Below are 20,226 nucleotides of genomic sequence, written 5' to 3'. Positions count from 1 at the left end.
ATTGGAAGATTTGAAAGCCTTGTCACCAAACTCAGATTCAAGCCAGACACACATTTCTTGACCCCCACACCCACACTCTACCCCATTGTTGCCTCCAGTAAAACACGAAGTTTTGGACGTAACTTCTTTCTTCCCATTATGATTTCTGCACTCAACTCCATCAGACAGAGGAAAGATGGTGGCAAAGAGAGATACAGCCTTCATTAAGCCTCTCAGTACAATTGTACTACTTCTTTTGGTTTGACCAGATGGAGACTGTCAGTTCTCTGGATGTGCCTCAGGGTTTGTCACTGGGTCAGCAGGCTTCTGCCTCACTGATCCTGAGGAGGAAAGGAGCTAGCTCAAAGAATGTGAAAGCCATTTGCAGATGTAGCTAGGTTTTCCTGTTATCCCTGTGCTCCTATAATTGAAATAATAATAATGATGGCTAATGATTAAGATGGATTTCTACTGGGTTTTAATCAATTAGTTGACTGGGTAAAATTATGTTGCAAAAAGAGTAAGTCTGGAATTAAGCCTGTACCCCAATAATCTTGATGAAAAGAGAATGTGACATTGTACTTCAAAGAATGAGCGAGAATGAAGATGGTTCTTTGTGAGAGGCTTGTTCTCAGGAATGCATAGACACCTCTTTCTCTGAGAACACTTGTAGTTTTATCTCATTAGAAGCCAGAGGCTGGATTAAATCAGTGACTTTCAAGTTCATGTCTATGATCCACAGCAAGATGGACATTTTATATCACAACCCAGTATAGATACACACAACAAATGAAAATCATTATAAAACAGTTTTTACCCTTGTTAAATGGGATGCATACTGATACTTTCTTTTCATTTTTATTTCATTTAAAAAATACTGTTTCAAAATTGGTTTCTAAAAAAATACTGATTGTAATCCGCTAGATTGATGTTAGGACCCACTTCTCACATCTGACCTGCAGTTTGAAAACACCATATTAAATGGATCTTGGGGTCTCTATTTTAGTTCTAACACTATAATAATGTTGAATAATTAGAATATTAAGAATACAGGCCAGGCTTAGTGGCTCACGCCTGTAATCCCAGCACTTTGGGAGGCCGAGGCAGGCGGATCACGAGGTCGGGAGATCGAGACCTTCCTGGCTAACATGGTGAAACCCCGTCTCTACTAAAAAATACAAAAAAAATTACCCAGGGTGGTGGCAGGTGCCTGTAGTCCCGGCTACTCGGTAGGCTGAGGCAGGAGAATGGCGTGAACCCGGGAGGCGGAGCTTGCAGTGAGCAGAGATGGCACCACTGCACTCCAGCCTGGGCGACAGAGTGAGACTCCTCAAAAAAAAAAAAAAAAAGAGAATACAACGTTGACAGTCGCTGCTCTCCATGCCTCATCTTAAAGTGTTGAACGACCATGTATTTAGGGGTATTCTTGTAGGGAAAACATTTGCTTTTTGCATATCTTTCACTTCCTTCTGGAGTTTATCACATCCTCAAAATGGAAAGGAGGCACTTGTATAGCCTGAGGTAAATCTGTAAGTGTATATTTTGTGTATTAGTGACTCATTAGTACTAAACTTTAGGTAATATTATGAGGGAGCTTAATTCTGGTGTCTATAATTTTCAGTGAATACAGATTTATTATTTTTAAATATATGATTTTAGCCTAAAAAATCAAGTTGCAAAGAAGTCTCTCATGCCATTATTTGTATTTTATAAAGCTCAAGTGTGTACTTGTATTTATATAGAGTATTTTCACAAAAGAAACTGGTAACTGCCTGTTTTACAAGGGGAAGACTGGGGCGTTAGGGATTCTGTTTGGGTAGGAGACTTCCATTTTGTTACATGCATTTTTGTACTGTTTGGGAGGAAAATGCCTTATTAGCTTAGAGAAAATGTTGGTACATACAGTTAACATTTCTGTAAAGTAAACGGATTGGATTACTATGATCTCCGAGATTCCGTTCAATCTGAAAGTTTAGGATTTTAAACTCTTATTTTGTGTGCTCAGATAGCCATTGTATATCCAAATCAAGTTGAAGAACCAGTTCTTGCTACTAAAGAATTTATATTCTCTAGGCTGGGCACGGTGGCTCATGCCTATAATCCCAACAACACTATGGGAGGCTGAGGTGGGTGGATCACTTGAGGTCAGGAGTTTGAGACCAGCCTGGCCAACATGGCAAAACCCTGTCTCTACAACAATACAAAAATTAGCTGGCCATGGTGGCAGGTGCGTCTAGTCTCAGCTACTTGGGAGGCCGAGGCAGGAGAATTACTTGAATCCGGGAGGCGGAGGTTGCAGTGAGCCAAGATCGCACCACTGCACTCCAGCCTGGGTGACAAAGTGAGACACCGTCTCAAAAAAAAGAGAAAAAAAAAAAAGAATTTATATTCTCAGAAGGATGGGAATGGATGTGCATATGTTAAAGAGGACATGAGAAATATATTGTCATTTATAGAAAAACTAGGCTGTCTTTTGCAGATTGAGTTGTTCTAAATAGTCTTTAAAAATTAACAGCTATTTTTAGCTACAAAAATCAAAAATAATTTTAGATAGAAATCCATCTAAAATGTACTATGCACTTCACCAGGAAATGACATGAATACAATGGACATACCATTATTATGAACTGCAGTTACTAACTAAACAGTGGCATGTCATGGTAGTATCATTAGAGTCATTTGAGGTACATATGGCTATTTGTTCTCAACGTAATGACTTCATCCTGCAGTTTTTAGTAGTTTTGTTTTTCTGGCTTCCTTTATAGATTACATTGTTGACAACACTCAGAATGCTGACTTGGAGGAAGAAACTCTCTGTTCCACTTCCAATTCATTGGCCTAATATGTCAGCTACCAACATTTTTATGAGAAGAGTATGCAAAATGTTCATGGGCTCTGAGTTGGGCCTCACTTTAAATAACATACATGCATTTTAATGGATGGACTTTGTAATATCTCCTTCAGCTGCTTAGACCTCTTAGCTTTATTAGTTCGTGGTTCTTGTCTGTGTTTCTAATAGGTGTGATTGTCTTATGGCTTGGAACATGGTCTAGAAATAACTAAAGGGATGTGCAAGAATGGCAAGAAATGGAGGGAAGAAGCCAACGGCAGACAGAAAAGTGAAAAGCACAAACACGGAGAGCTTTAAATAAGGAGTTACAGAATATTTCAATATTAGGGATCTGTCAAGGAATATGCAAATCAATTACTAGAGCATATATTGAAGAATAGTTCTTTCATTCTTTTGTTCAGGGAAGGATTAAAGATTAGTAGGAGCTGGCAAAAACAACATTCTTGCCCATGTAACATAAATTGCTAAAAAAAAAAGGAAAATTAGGACAAATACCTATCTTTTTCTCTTTACTTTTAAAATATTGAATTCATATTATACATTTACATCAGTTATCTCATTTGATTCTCATAATTAGGGTTATAAACAGCCAAAGAACCAGAGCACCTCCAGACTGCCTAACCCCTGTGGCGCCATTCACAATGTGCTGGGATTGAGGGGCACCAATCACAGAAATACAGTGTACATCATGCCCCTGGAGATGGATGCATGGCTGCTGACAGTCAGTTACAAAGCCTTCTCCCTCCATGTAGTTGCCCAGTTTTTATGACAGTGTGAAGATGAAGTCTGAGTTAAAAACAACAACAACAACAACAACAGCAATGGCAACAACAAAAACCTTAAAGCAAACCTTGGAAGTGGAATTGGTTGGAAATAAGCATTAAGAAAAGCCACAGGGTTAAACTCTCACCCCCAGGGCTGTGCAGGGAACTTGAAGGAGACCCCAACCTCAGGACCATGGGCACCAGCAGAGCATTCAGAATATGCACCTACTGCTACATATTTTTGAACTATTTATGATATTCTCTTCAGCTCCCCTGGATGTGCATTTGACACACCAAAATGCATCACCTGAAGTAAAAAAATTCTCCGAGGGAGGGGTGCTCAAGAACTTAACCAAAACAAACCTCAAACTGAACCAAACTATAAAATAAAACCAAACTACCCACCCCAAACCCCCATGAAGCAAGGTCAGATTTTACAGAGCTTTGTTTATCCACGGAGAAGAGATGAGCTAGTGATTGGAACATAGTAGGACGTCTGCATCATATTCAGAATTGAACAAAACATTTAATTTGACATGCTGTACAATTTCCCATGACACCTTCATTCCACATAGCCTTGATAATAATACAGCCATGCAGACTGAAGGAGGCTGAAGGTGCCATCTGTAAAAGGTAACAACAGTGGCATTCTGTGCAGTTCCGAGGGTCTGTCTCTTAGCAAGTCACCATGGTTTGTATTTTATGTATGTATTAATAATCCAAAAAAGAGAATGAACAGAATGCTCATGGCAGTTGTTGAAAAGACTAAATTGGGATGTGTTACAAGCTTTGAGAAATGGCCAGGATATGGACAGCAGTATGGTTCAGAAGAACCAAAACAAGTCAGAAATATGGGATGAAAAAAATGAAATTGTTTTCAGAAAGATGCAAACAAATATGTGGCAAAAAAATCACATCAGAAACATTCATTGAAGAAGAGAATCTGGAAAACTGGGATTATTAGTAGTAATAAAAGAAGGAGGGAGCACCTGGAGAAATGTGGATAAATTTACAGTGAATATTAACAACAAAAAGACAACAAGACTGTGTGAGTCAGTGTGGAAGCCCCGAGGGGGAAGGGAGGCTATGGCCTCTCATACAACTGTGGCTAGAATTACTCCCAGACCACTGTATTCAATTTTGAGCACCTAAATAAACAAGCAGTGTTGACAATCTTGGAGGGAAGTCAGAGATAAATAATAAAAATGATTAATGGAAGGGAAGGATTGATTTATGAAGAAAGATTTATGGAGTGTATTCTGTGGTTAAGCAATGGTAAACTATGCAAAGAAATATGGTACAGTCTAGAAATGATGACAATGCCTATACTTCATATTTAGGTGTAGAAATATAAGGAGAAAAAAGGGACTGCAAAGATAAAATAAGATAGAATTAATTAATGACAGTGGAAACATAAGACTGAATTTTCGACAGTGTTTCTTGAACTTGTGATAAGACCAGTACCTATTTTGATGAACTGCTCAATTATAAATCATATTTTTAAGGTGCATGCTGAATCCACTGTCAGTTCTATCATTATAATCAGAAAGCCCATTGAAAGGGATAATACCGTCCTGACAGCAACATGGCTAGAACAAATGGATCTCTTACTTATAATTTCACTGTTTCTCTTCTTTGACCTATCAGCAAACAAGCTTGCTTTTAACAGAATTCTAAAATAGATGCTTTTGTCAGTTTAATAAGGAGAAATTACAAGGGGCAAAAAGCTCCTTTTTCTTCCTATTTTAAGCAAAACTGTAGTATCATTTTCTATACTCCATCTTACTGAATGGCCTCCCTACCCTGCATCCAGAAATTATGTGTAAATTGGAAAGAAAAAAGAAAGAAATCCAAGGCTTTGTACAGCTTTAAAAGACATCTGCCTACTTATCTTCACTTTAGTGGAAAGGTTAGTTTTGTTTTAAAACACTTTTAGGAATGTTCTTTGTCATTGATTGAAAAGACAAAGAAATATTTTTTATAAATGATATAAGTGGTCATATGATACCACTTTCAACATATTTTAAGACTGAGACTGCAAGACAACCCAATTTTTATTCCCAGTTTCCCTTGATCATATTAGAAGTACATATTATTTGTTGAAGGAAAACAAGACATTCACCATAGAATAAAAGTACAGAAAAAGATAAGTATCCTGGCTGTGGGTCTCCAGTCTAATCTGAAACCCTTAGGGAAAATGAGGACCACTTCAGCATAATTATAAGTGGCACTGAGCATATCACTGGCAAAGTTGAAGAATTAAGCCAGAATCATAAGATCTGGTTATATTGTCAAATATATCCTAGAGTAAATCTTTGAGGCCTAAAGAGACTGAAACTACTTAGTTAATGGCAAGATACATTTAAATGGTAAAATAAAAGTGCTCCATGGTTTAGCTTGAGCATAAACTTGAAGCCCAGCTCTAACTCTGTTGACATATCTGCAATGAGACCTTAACGAATGACAGTGATCCTGTGTTTCATGGTTTCAGCTACTATGTAGGTAATATTTGCCTAGCACAGAGTTGGCACTCAACAGATATATGCTGAATGAATGAATGAATGAATCAATGAGTGGAGGAATTAACTGGCCCAAATGGGAAAAGGGGGTGGTTCAATAGTTGACCTTAAAAATCTCCATGTGTTGACTCCACCTAAAACCAGCTCTTATTTCTACAGCATCAATCAAATGTGACTGTATTGTTTCTTCCCCCTTCCAAGTTCCTGTCATTCTTTTAAATCATATGTTATTATTTTCAATATCCATTTAAATTCACCAGGCATTTACAGAACACCTACTCAGTGCTAAGTATTGGGCTAGGTGCTGGGGACCCAGGATGAATAAGACAATTTCTCTTCTCTGGGAGTTTATGGTCTCATTGGAAAGATAACAAGTAGACACACACACAATCAAAAACATATAACAAACAAATTATTATAATTCATTAAGATGACTGTCGCAGTAGGGGTTTGTGTGAGGGGCCACAGCAGCACCGAGAAGACAGTAGCTAAATCCTGGGTGTAGCAGAAATGTGAGAAGTACTGGAACTTCTTTTCCCCTCCAAGAATTCTCTTGAGCTTCACTTTAACTTAAGTCTAAGTACGTATATGTGTTTAGAAGAGAGGATGATTTACCCCAGACCTCATACTTTTCTGCCGTCTACATTATATGACACAAGGGCATCTCTTTTTATAGGGAAGTTTGGCCTTTAATTTTTCTACAACTACTTGCCTGTAAAGACAAAAAGATTTGCTTAAAATTCATTTGTGATCTCTCTATTCAATGTTAACTCCTTTGTGGTCTATTTCCATTGGGTCCTTAGGAAATTATTTAAAATGAAATCTGTTGGCAGGAATACTGGATTTCATGTGTCAAATAAAACGAGCCAGTAAAAACTGTTTATTCTCAGCAGGAGTGTAGCATGTGAAATTGCTGGTTTGCAAAATTCATTTTAATCTATTATTTTTATCAGCATATTTTGTTGTTGGTAGGTAGTGAAAGGTGCACTGGATAAAAGTACAATACAAGCTGTAGTCTGCAATACCTTAAAAAAATCTACTTAGCAACATATTAGGTATGCTTTATTCAGTCTGCATAACACTGAGGTCTTTAATTTATGTTTCTGTTGACTGAATGTAAATAAATAAAAAATAGGAAGTTCTTTGCATACCACTATCTCAGGGGAAGGCAGTACAGAGATAACCTGCACTTTGATCATTTTATTTTACAATCAGTATCTTAGATGGCAGATTTAAGGCAGGTTCTGTAGGTTGGTGTTCGGCTTTTATTACGAAGGCCTGATGTGAACAGGATATATACCACAATATAGTATTATTATCCATCTTGTACTTCAACTGCGTTTCAGTGAACAACAGTAAATCACCTGTAGCTAGATACTAGATAATATGTTGTGTAAATCCCCCTTCCTTGGTCTCTGAATGAGTTTAAATATAAACATATTATCTTGTTGAAGTACAGTTAGACTATCATAAGCTCCATTATCTACCTCAGTTTTGAAAGTAGTAACAGTAATATAGGAAATGAAAATACATATCATTCTTCTTTTTGAAGTCTGTCAATCATCTAGGCAGAGAGATTTGGAGCGTATATCCTGCCACGCTGCTCCAATGTGGAGAGAGATCAGTAGAACACTTGATACAGTGTGTATTAAAGAAAAACAATTAATGTACAGGAAAGACTGCTGGATTTGGCTTAGGTGCCATGACTTCCTGGGAGATATGGACTCATCACTTCACTGCAGAAGTCTTCATTAGAGGCCATGTCTAGCCGGGACTTTTGAGTTATGGCTTTCAAAACATTTTACTTGTTAGTCACAACTTCCTGTAATTCACTTAGAATTCATGTTATTTGTAGTCATGACATTTGTTTAGCTTGGTTAATATATTTAAAGTGCATAAAACAGTGCCTGACACTTAGTAATGAGTAATTGTTTCTGGTTGTGTGGAAGATGGTAAGAGAAACTGGCATTTTTATCAGGACCAGTACTAGGGTGAGACAAGCGGCCTTTGCAGGAACCTGAGCAGTGGACTCCTTGGATTTTGTGCCCTAAGCACCTTGTTTGCTTTATCCTTATACGTTACTAGTCCTATATTAAAGATACCTCATGTCTGCATCATTATAAATTACGCAGTTTATACACATAGGCTTTGCTGATAGCCATTATATATTAATTATGAACACCCAGTAGAGTTTATATTTGTGACATGAACAAGAGATAAAACTTTGCAAATATATTAATATATACATTTAATAGACACTTCAAATGTGCATATTACGTAAACACAATGTTTATATACAATGTGTTTATATACACAATGTTTATATACACAAAATTATGCACATACATAAGCACTGTAGATACACATCATATTATTTATGCTGACATATAATTTAGAATATGCCATACACAGAAATATAATTGGATGTTTCCAAAATACATACATTGCGTGTGTGTAGAAACTCACTAAGGAGTGTGCTTTATAACCATGTAAAACCATTGCTGCTTTCTAAGGACTCAGCATTTTCAAAGTTTCCTCTGTGAACGGATTGACAGAATTTCGCATCATCCCCCCTCCGCTTGACCCAGGCCTGAAAGTTAATCTGATTTGCCAGGACCACAGAGCAAGCCAGAGGAGGAGCACGGCTAGACCTCAGATCTTCAGCATCCCACATATTGGAAGTGAAAATTTTCACCCGTGAATTTTAAACTTGCTTCCTCCAGTCTGACACTGTTAAGGGTCCCGTCGATGAAAGGATGGAAGGTGCGGATTGGGGCCGGCGCGGGGTGGAGGAAGACACGCAGCTGCATTGGACCCAAGCGCCAGCCCCAGCCCCAGCCCCAGTCTCAGCCCCGGCGAGGCGCGCGTCTCCCTGGGAGGCAGCGTCTGTGCGCGCATATCTCTAAATGGGTAAATTTAGAAGTCGTGTAGGTGTGCTTATATAAATATGCCTCTGCCTTTTTCTCCAAGGAGAGTCAACATTGGATCTTCTGTGTGCGATTAGGCTTTTTTTTTTTTTAAGTTGTCAACCGAATCTATTTGAAGTCAGAAATTGCATGGGTTGTGGCAATTAGATACCCAGGAAATCTGGCAGGAGCCATAGCATTGCTTTTTTGATATTATCTAGGTATTATATTCCATCCTCATGTAAAAATTTGAACATAACCCATAAGGCTAATATTCTTTTTTTTTTTTTTTTTTTAAGATGGAGTCTCGCTCTGTCGCTGAGCCTGGAGTGCAGTGGCGCAGTCACGGCTCACTGCAACCTCCGCCTCCTGGGTTCAAGCGATTCTCGTGCCTCAGCCTCCTGAGTAGCTGGGGTTACAGGCACGCGTCACCACACCTGGCTAATTTTTGTATTTTTAGTAGAGATGGGGTTTCACCAAGTTGGCCAGGCTGATCATGAACTCCTGACCTCAGTGGATCCACCCGCCTCGGCCTCCCAAAGTGCTGGGATTACCAGTGTGAGCCACCGTTCCCGGCCCATTAACATTCTTTTAAACGGCTCCCCCACTTCCTGTCTTAGTTTCCATACCCATTTGGTGAGTACCAGTCTAGAACTTCCTCTGCACATTTACATAATATATAGAGATCCATACAAAATATATAGTATTTTTGCGTGTATGTTTATGTGATTTTATAAGAATGAAATTAGTGCAGATAAACTGTCAGCAACTTTTTTCTCCCACTAAATACTCTGACGTTGGCGCTCTTCCCGTGATAATAGGTAGAAATACAAAGAGTTCGCCTTAGCTGAAGCATCATAACATATTCTGTTGTGTGTTTATACAAGATGTTAACTAAGCCCCTACTGAATACAAGGAATGAAACTTAGTATGGGATCAGTAAGTATTTGTTGAACACATTAATAAAATTTCTTAGCTGGCCAACGAAAGAAGAAAATCTCTTTAGACATGAATACTGGGTGATGTATGCCATGGAGAGCTGACCAAATCATGCACTTAGAATAATTTCCTCACATGATACTAGTAATAACAAAGATTCATTAGTCACTTATTATGTGCCACACACTTTATAAGCACTTCATGTGCATTTTCTCATCTGTGATGCAGATATTATTATTATGTTCTTTATACAAATGGGGAAATTAAGGCTCATTGAGGTCCTGAAACTTGCCCAAGCCCCACTTCTAGTAAGGGGTGGAACACACTTTCAAACCCAGACACCAAGGCCCTAGGGGTTCCCCACTCTGGCTTTACCCTACTTTTAAATTTTTTTTTTTTTTTTTTGAGACGGAGTTGCACTCTGTCGCCCAGGCTGGAGTGCAATGGTGCGATCTCGGCTCACTGCAGCCTCTGCTTCCTAGGTTCCAGCAATTCTCCTGCCTCAGTCTCCTGAGTAGCTGGGATTGCAGGCACCTGCCACCACGCCTGGCTAATTTTTGTATTTTTAGTAGAGATGGGGTTTCATCATGTTGGCCAGGCCGGTCTCGAACTCCTGACCTCAAATGATCTGCCCGCCTCAGCCTCCCAAAGCGCTGGGATTACAGGTGTGAGCTACTGTGCCTGGCCTACTTTTACAATTTAAGGCGAAAGAGAGAGAGAGAAAAGACTGTGTTCTCTGCTTCTGTTTTTAATCTCTTGCCTCCTATGTTTTTATATACATATGTAAATAACTTGAAGATAGACAGTAAGGGTTATAGGATGGGGATGGGAAGCAGTATGGATGGAGAGGACAAGAAATGAAGGTTAAGTGTAGGCTGGGGGAGGTAGTAAGGACAGTGCATAGAAAAAAAAGGAAAGAATTCACCGAATTCCAGGTTGGTTAAAGTTTAAGTTTACATTTTTAGAAAATCTATTAGTGTGGAGGCCTTTGTTGCTTAGAGTGAATAAGAACATTAAACTGTGGAATGGTCTTTGACTCACCCCTTCCATGTATTGATCAAAAAGCAGGTGAAGATGGGGAATGCAGGAAAGCAACATAACTGTAACTGTACTGTGATATTAAATATCTGTGATTTTTATTGGTGATAAAATCACATGCACTCCTATTATGACTATAGTCTTTTGCCTACCTTCATAATGGAAGGAAATAATATTTCAGTTAACGATTTCAGTTAGAGATTGTTGAAAAATAAAGGGGTAGTGTTTTCCCCATCTCAATTCACAGATATTCCTGAATGCTAACCAAAATGTTCATGGGCCCCAGGTTAAGAACCTTGCGTTCAGTGTCATTGTTCCTGGGTCATGCGACCAGGCCCACAGGGTGAATTAAAGTAAACCAATCATAGTAATTCCATTCTTTTTGCCAGTGGTAGTTTTAGGCATTGGCTGTAGCCAGCTAAGGAAACAAAGTCACAAACCCGCTTGAGAGAGAGGAGGAGAGGGAAGGGACAGAGTAGTGGAGTAGCACTTCTGTGGAGGGCTTATTTACTCTTTAAAAATGAAACATAATCAGCCGGGCACAGTGGCTCATGCCTGAAACCCCAACACTTTGGGAGGCCAAGGCGGGTGGATCATTTGAGGTCAGGAGTTCGAGACCAGCCTGACCAACATGATGAAACTTTGTCTCTACTAAATACAAAAAAAATTAGCCGGGCATGGTGGTGCATGCCTATAACTATAATCCCAGCTACTTGGGAGGCTGAGGCAGGAAAATCGCTCGAACCCGGGAGGTGGAGGTTGCAGTGAGCCGAGACTGCGCCACTGTACTCCAGCCTGGGCAACAGAAAGAAAATCAGCCCCCCACAGAAAAAAAAAAAAAAAAACCACCTCAAAACCGTAATCGTCATGTTGACCCCATAAGAGGATCCAGCTTAAGGGAACAACCCGCAGGCATGGCACGGGGGGCTGGGAAAGAAACAAGAAACCTCACCCTTGAAGATGTGGTTGAGCAGCTGACCCACCCACTCTTGCAGCCAGACTGCAGCCACCTACTGTTGGGCTTCATGTTGTATTTATTATGTGTATAATAATATATTTAAATATATGTTGTGTTTATTTTGTTAGATGATAAACTTCCTACTGTTTGAGCTCTTTTTAATTTGTCCTTCTATTATTAGAAGCAGAAAGCATCCCAGCTTCTACAGACTGCATCATGCGGACTCTGCCTGTCTTTCTATCTTTACTTCTCACCATTCTTCCCCTGGCTCACTAGACTTTTGTTTCTAGCTCTTTGCTATTTGCTCTAGGGATGCTGCCCATCCCTCTTTGTTTGACCAACCCCTTCCTGGCCCATAAGGTGTGAACTTGAATGGCATTTCTTCAGACAGACTAGTCTGATCCCTCACTCTAAATTTTATGTTCTCTCTCTTCCTTGACCCCCTTTCCCCATCACTTTCTATTTTTCTGTTATTTCTTCTCAGATGTTATCACAACTGGCACTTAATAAATATTATCTTGGGTTCATTTATTTAATTTCTCTCATTAGACTGCATGCTCCAGGAGAGCAGAAGTCCTAGCATCGTTGTATTCCCTGAATTAATATGCACAGTGTCTGTGCATACACAAGTGCGTATTGAATAAATAAAAGCCTCATCTCGGTCTGATTCTCTTCCAGCACTCAGAAGAAGGTAGGATATACCTTCCTGGGTGACTGTGTCTTAACACAATCTCCTGCATTACTCTTATTCCTGTCTTGGCTTTGTTTGTTTGTTTGTTTGTTTGTTTTGAGACAGGGTCTTGCCCTGTTGCCCAGGCTGGAGCACAGTGGTAGGATCTTAGCTCAGTGCACAGCCTCGACTTCCCCAGGCTCAGGTGGTCCTCCCACCTCAGCTTCCTAATAGCTGGGATGATAGGCACACACCACCACACCCAGCTAATTTTCAAATTTTTTTGTAGGGATGAGGTCTCACTATGCTGCCCAGTCTGGTCTTGAACTCCTGCACTCAAGTGATCAGCCCGCCTCTGCCTCCCAAAGTGGTGAGATTACAGTCATGAGCCACCGTTCCTGGCCCTGTTTTGGCATTTTAAGGAGACAAATAAAAGCCTAACTCAATGATCGTAAGTTGCAGAAATAATTGGAGCAGTGAAGAATTGAGCCACTGGGATAGGATAGTTTGAGTGGGAGAATAAATAATAACTAGTACTATGAATAGGTAGACAATTATAGTATTTTTAAAGAAACCTACTGCTTTTTAGATATAGAGTGCATTCAAGCACTTCACTAAAATTTGTTAATTCTAGTTTTCCTGGTGTATTCTTATATTGTCTAACATTGTAATATACAATGTGATAAATATATTCACTCTTCCAATTGTTATGTGTCATTTCTGTTTCATATTTTACTACATTGCTGAGAATATCCTGTGCAATTTTAAATAATGGTGGCTTTATCAGCTTTGTTTTCTTCCCCATTTTAATAGAAATGTCTCTATCAGTTGTTGATGTTGGCTCTGTGTGTGATATTTTTTAAAAAATCGTATTAAGGAAGTATTTTTCTATTCCTGAAAGTTGCTTAATTATGGTACCAGTTGGAAACATGTAAAGAAGCATAAGTGATTAAAAAAAATTTTTTTTATTAATAGATATGGGGGTCTCACTATGTTGGCTAGGGTTATCTCGAACTCCTGGCCTCAAGCAATCCTCCCACCTTAGCTTCCCAAGTGCTGGGATTATAGGCGTGAACCACCATGCCTCGCCTCTGTTTTTTTTGTTTTTTTGTTTTTGTTCTTTTTTTTTAACATTCTGTGAGACTGGACTATTTTCATATATCAAATCCTCTTTACTTTTATCTTGTCTCATTTTTTTATGTAAGTCTATTTATGAGTGTCCCATCTTCCTGCTGAGTGGTAGGCCTAAGTTTACAGAGATGATAAAATGGACTTACTAGGTAACCCATACAAGTATTGAGCACTGCAGCTGAAGAATGATGGCTGAATGTGTAACTGTCATCTACGGCTCTTTTAACTGCTCCTTCTTGACGTGAACTATGTATTTAATACATATTTTAGGATATACTACCTATAGTTACTACCTAATAAGGGCTTACTCTGTATCAGCCGTATGCAAATCACTTTATATGGCTTCTGTCATTCAATCTTCATAATATTCTATGAAGTAGGTTCTGCGATTATTTTTCCCATTTTACAGACGACAAAATTGAATCTTAAGGGAGTTTAGTTTATTTGCCTCAAATAACACAGTTTGGAAGTGGTGGAGCAGGGATTTGGACCTTGGTGTTTGACTCCATATCCTGTGCTGTTACTGCCTCCTATGCTACCAATAAACCACATTTCATGTTGAATTCTATTGGAAACTAATGACCATAATTGCAAGAACCCACAGTGAGAAACCAGTAGATTAGAACCAATCTCAAAGTGAAATGACAGTAAATATGCATAATGATATTATAAAACATTGGTCTTTTAAAGCATTTTATAAAGCACATGACACATTCAAACGTGAGGCTTTCATAATAGCTTCTTCTTTATTTTAACATTTATAAACCTTTCTGCCCTAAAAATCTGTGTTGCTAGGAAGCTAATTATTATCAGAACTTCTTTAGTGATGAGTTTGTATAATGTTTCAAGTCTACATCCACCCCACAGATTATGTAGAATTTCCAACTTAATATATTTTTCCTGAGTTATGGTAATGAGCCCACGTTTATTTATTATCACCTATACTCACTACCAACACATTATCAACATGCATTCAGGGTGTTTAAATTTGCATTAGGATGTTACACTTTAAAAAAAATTTTAGAAAATGACAACCTACAAACATCTGGAAACTAAAAACATCATAGTCATTACCCAGATTTAGATTCCCAAGGGAAAGAATGATGTCATAAAGACTGCTACTGAGAACAGTGATAAAATTCCAGTCAACATAATAAATGATGGAATATCTTGAAACGCAATAAAGTCATAGAACAAAAAATTTCACCTTTTAGAACAAAAAAAATCATCTTTGAATGAATATCTGGGATTATGGCCTTGAGAACTGGTAGTAGGCTTTTTTCCTAGTGCTGACTAAACCTCATAGCCTCATATGATATGCTTCTGGCATACATTCCATATTTAACTTAGATCATCCGGGCCAGCTCAGGTCAACACTTTGCTGTTAAGGACGCATGGAACAACATCACTGCTTACAATCCCAGCAAGGATTGCCATCAGCCCTGTGGGGCTTCCAAGATCATCTGCATAGAGGAAGTGTTGTGTCCTTATTGCAGGTAGAATTTACTCTGAACAAATTAATTTTATGAAAGTCAATATGATCATAAGGGATTAAATAAAGTAGATGTAATACTCTATGGAAGGATTCTCCCCACATCCACAATGTATTTCCTTTCAAGACTTAACTCCCTTCGTACATTTAAAATATGATTTGAGGGCTGTGTGTAGTGGCTCATGCCCATAATCCCAGCACTTTGGGAGGCCGAGGCAGGCAGATCACTTGAGCCTAGGAATTCAAGATCAGCCTGGGCCACGTGGTAAAACCCCATTTCTACGAAAAATATAAAAATTAGCTGGGCATGGTGGTGTGCGCCTGTAGGCCCAGCTACTCAGGATGCTGAGGGAGGAGGATCACCTGAGCCCAGAGAGGTTGAGGCTGCAGTGAGCCCTGATGGTACCACTGCTTTCCAGCCTGGACAACAGAGTGAGACCCTGTCTCAAAAAAAAAAAAAAAAAAAGGTATAATTTGGATGGGCGTGTTGGCTCACACCTGTAATCCCAACACTTTGGGAGGCCGAGGCAGGGGGATCATTTGAGGTCAGGAGTTCGAGACCAGCCTGGTCAACATGGTGAAACTCCATCTCTACTAAAAAATACAAAATTTAGCCGGGCGTGGTGGCACATGCCTGTAGTCTCAGCTACTTGGGAGGCCGAGGCAGGAGAATTGCCTGAACCTGGGAGGCAGAGGTTGCAGTGAGCAGAGATTGTGCCACTGTACTCCAGACTGGGCGACAGAGCGAGACTCCATCTCAAAACAAACAAACAAACAAACAAGGTATAATTTGATTTATGAAATTTTTAAAAACAAAACTGTTGCCTAAAATACTGTCTGAAATTTAAGTCATTCAGCAAAGAGTAATTGAGTTCCTCCTATGTGTCAGTGGTTGTGAATTTCATGCTTTAACGTAAATTTCCCTAGTTAATCCATACAACAACGATGTGGGGTACGCTGTCGTAATTTCTAACTCATGGATAAACATGTTAATGCTCACAGAAACTGAAAAGAAGACAAGACTGAATCTCATTCACCATGTAGTCTGTATGCTCAGTAGAGGGCATGGACCATGGTGAGAGGAACTGTGGGACACAGGCAGTAAACACATGATGAAAATGAATTAAAATCTGAGCTTGCTAACTCCAGTTCCAGTGTTCTTTCCACTACATCATCTTGCCTTGAATAGTATTTCCTTGTGTCATTAGTAAATGAAGAGGCTTTTTCAAGTAAAGCCAATTGAAATGAAAGTTAGGAACTCCAATCTGAAATAAGGTGAACTAAAGCCACGCATAAGGCAATTATGCTGGAATTAGTGCACCTTAATACTACTTTTTCTATTACTGCAGTTGCATCAACAAAGGAAAGGCCAATTCGTCAGTTCAAAGATGAGCCTGATTGCTGATTTTTGGCTACAGATGTGGCTAAAGTGATCTATGAGTAAATAACATCCTAAAGACTTCTGTTTCCAGTAATGGCAAGACTGGGTAATTTGAATCAACTTTCTGCTAAGGGCAATGGAAAATGCTGGATAAATTTTTCAAACAATCCTTTTGAAAACATCAGATTGCTAACAAGATAGTAAAGAATTATTGTCTAGGATATGGAGGAAAATGGAGGCACAGGGAGGTGAGCCCAGCATCTAGGGGTGGTTTCCCCTGGGGGCATTTGTCAACTGTTGGGGAGATACTGAGCGCCTGAGAGGCTGAGCCGTGCTTTCGACTAAGGTAGGGATTAGAGTCCAGGGCTTGCTAAGTCATTGTTGTTCCTGGTGAAGCTGACTCAATTTAGGTTGTATCTTGAAAGTTAATACTCAAAATATAAATATAAATATAAATATAAAGATAAACCCAATGTTGACAGGAACTCTTAGAGAGTTGTTTAGTTTCAAATCATCTCCGTCCCTGGAACTGGACTGAGGCTATCTCAAATTGCTAGTGCTGCTAGCTGACTGATAGAAACATACATAAAACCTCTCTGGTGAAAGAAAAGCAGCAATTTTCTTGATTGCAAATTGTTTCTATGAACAAGTCAGTAAATTCAATGTGCAGCGCAAAATAAAAGACTAACCAGGCACACAAGATGATAAAACTTTATGAACAAAACCCACCAAAAACAACAGGTAACAGAAAAAGACTTGCAGGGACTCCAGATATTATAGTTACCAGACACAGAATTCAAAATATATATGCTTGCTATGTTCAAGGAGATAATACAGAATTGAGAATTTAAGCACAAAATTGGAAACTATATGATGCAATACAAAAAACACAAAAAATTAAGACTATAATAAATGTGTACAGTAGACAAATGTGAAGAGAGAATTAGAAAATTGGAAGATAGGTCAGAAGAAAATATCCAAAATAATAATGGAGAAAAATAAGAATGGTTAATAGCTGTATGGGATACCATGAGAAGAGCTAACATACATATTATGGGAGATCCAGAAGATTGAAGAGAGAAGAAAGAGCATGAGCCAAAAATAATATTTGAAAAGATAATGGCTGAGAACTCTCCAAAATGAATGAAAGCAATCAAGCAACAGATTCAAGAAGACCTGGGAACCACAAGGAGTAAAACTACAAAAACAAACTCTAATCTAGACACAACAAAGACAAACCAATGAAAACTAAAGATAATAACTTTTTAAAAACATAAATCCTTTCCACACATTAACACACATGAAAATCTTTGTTAGAATTTTAGCCATTTCCACTACCTGTAAAGTTCATCTTCTTTTGGGATTTTGTATCTGATCAGTTCTATCTTTGGAAAGTCTTTTATTTTTGTAGGTAAATTTCTTTGCTTTTATTAGGGGATGGTAAAATTTTTTCTTCTAGTGAAAATGGCAGAGGGAGATTCCTGTGCTAACTATATTAGCTGTTTGAGTATTAAGGTAGCAATTCCAGTATCCTTAACTATGTAAGGAATAGAATTTCTCTCTGCGGTGACAGGAAGGAAGAAACTATCAAAGGAGGTGTTCTTTTGCTATCTGTAGTGGAATTCCCTGAGAGAAAAAGACAATCTAGATGAATTACTTCAGATTTGTTTATGGACTATTTCTAAAGTGAAAAAGATTGAAATTATAAGACATCTAAAAGCAAAAACATAACAGGAAAAACAATAAATAGTAGATAGTTTTCTGGATCAGAGCTGATAAAAGAAAATCTTCCGCCACATTAAATTTAAAAAGGTTTAACTGGGCAGTGAACGACTGGCAAATTGGGCAGCCTCCTGAATCTGAGTAGGCTTGGAGACTCCAGTGCAGCCATGCGGTGAAAGATGTATGGACAGAAGAAGGAAAGTGGTGTACAGAAAACAGAAATGAGGTACAGAAACAGCTGGATTGGTTACAGCTTGGCGTTTGCCTTATTGGAACACAGTTTGAACAGTTGGCTACATTTGATTGGCAAAAACTCGGTGATTGGCACAAATGTAGGCTATGGTCTGGTTATACCTCTACTTGTTATAATTCGCGATGTGCAGAAAAACCTTTAGGCTAAACTTAAGTAAGGAGGCATTTTTAGGCTAAATTTGATTTAACAGAGCTGAGGCACCAGTGTTTGGATCCAGGAATTCTGGCAATAAAAAACAAAGAGGAATAAACATAAGATTATATAACGTTTATTTATAGATAGAATCTCCTTTCACCCAGGCTGGAGTGCAGTGGCGCAATCTCGGCTCACTGCAACCTCCGCCTCCCAGGTTTGCCCAATTAAAGCAATTCTCCTGCCTTAGCCTCCCGAGTAGCTGGGATTACAGTCATGTGCTACCACGGCCGGCTAATTTTGTTTTGTATTTTTAGTAGAGACGGGGTTTTACAATGTCGGCCAGGCTGCTCTCAAGCTCCTGACCTCAAGCGATTCACCTGCCTAGCCTCCCAAAGTGCTGGGATTACAGGCATGAGCCACTGCGCCTGGCCAGCTTTTATTTTTAATTTTTAATTTTTGGAAGCACAGAGCATACAGATTCACTTACAAAAGCAACATTTTTTCCCGGAAGTTAAGAAAAGGAGACACCAAACGTAGTTTAGGAAGTGCTGGATTTGGAGGTAAGACAACTGGGTTCAGTTCTAACTTTGCCACTCCTTAACTGCTCAATTAATCTCGTTGTGTCCCAGTGATTTCTAAAGAAAGGAGGATAAAAATAATTGACCCACTTGCCTCCTGTAGTTGATACTTACAGTCACATTGGAAATGTTAGATAAAATAATATGAAGAAAGACTTCTCTGGAGGTAAGGGGATGGGAAAAAGTACCTGCCTGCTTTAAATGACTTCAGGAATAAAAGTTGGATTTCATTCCAGCATACTTGACTGCAAAGAAGAATCCAGCCTCAATGTCAATAATCTTGAGGATTGAAAGAGAGGCATTAAGAATGAAGATGAAGCCAGGCAGGGTGGCTCGTACGTGTAACCCTAGTACTTTGGGATGCCAAGGTGGGCAGATCACTTGAGGCCAGGAGTTTGAGACCAGCCTGGCCAACACGGCGAAACCCTGTCTCTACTAAAAATACAAAAATTAGCTGGGTGTGGTAGTGCACACCTGTAGTCTCAGCTACTCGGGAGGCTGAGGCATGAGAATCGCTTGAATCCAGGAGGTGGAGTTTGCAGTGAACTGAGAGCATGCCACTGCACTCCAGCCTGGCAGCGTGGGCAACAGAGTGAGACTTTGTTTCAAGTAAAAAAAAAAATGAAACAGAAGAAGAAGGAAGAAGGAAAAAGAAGAAGAGGAGGAGGAGGAGGAGGAGGAGGCAGCAAATAGCGTCTCAATATTTATAAAGTATGTATTGGTAGAGGCAAGAAAGAACACGAATTCCAGGAGAAAAAACCTAAAATATATTGATCTTTGGCAAGATTCTGTAGTGAATTTTGAGATAGATTATTTGTTAGGTGAAGAAAGAAAGTTGCAGTTACCAGCAACCAATAGGACTTCACCAAGAGCAACTTAAAACAGCTATTCTTTTGGTTCATGTTACCAA

This window comes from Hylobates moloch, unplaced genomic scaffold, assembly GCF_009828535.3.
Source record: "Hylobates moloch isolate HMO894 unplaced genomic scaffold, HMol_V3 SCAFFOLD_13, whole genome shotgun sequence".
NCBI classification, from domain to species: Eukaryota; Metazoa; Chordata; class Mammalia; order Primates; family Hylobatidae; genus Hylobates; species Hylobates moloch.
This window is presented reverse-complemented; position numbering follows the sequence as displayed.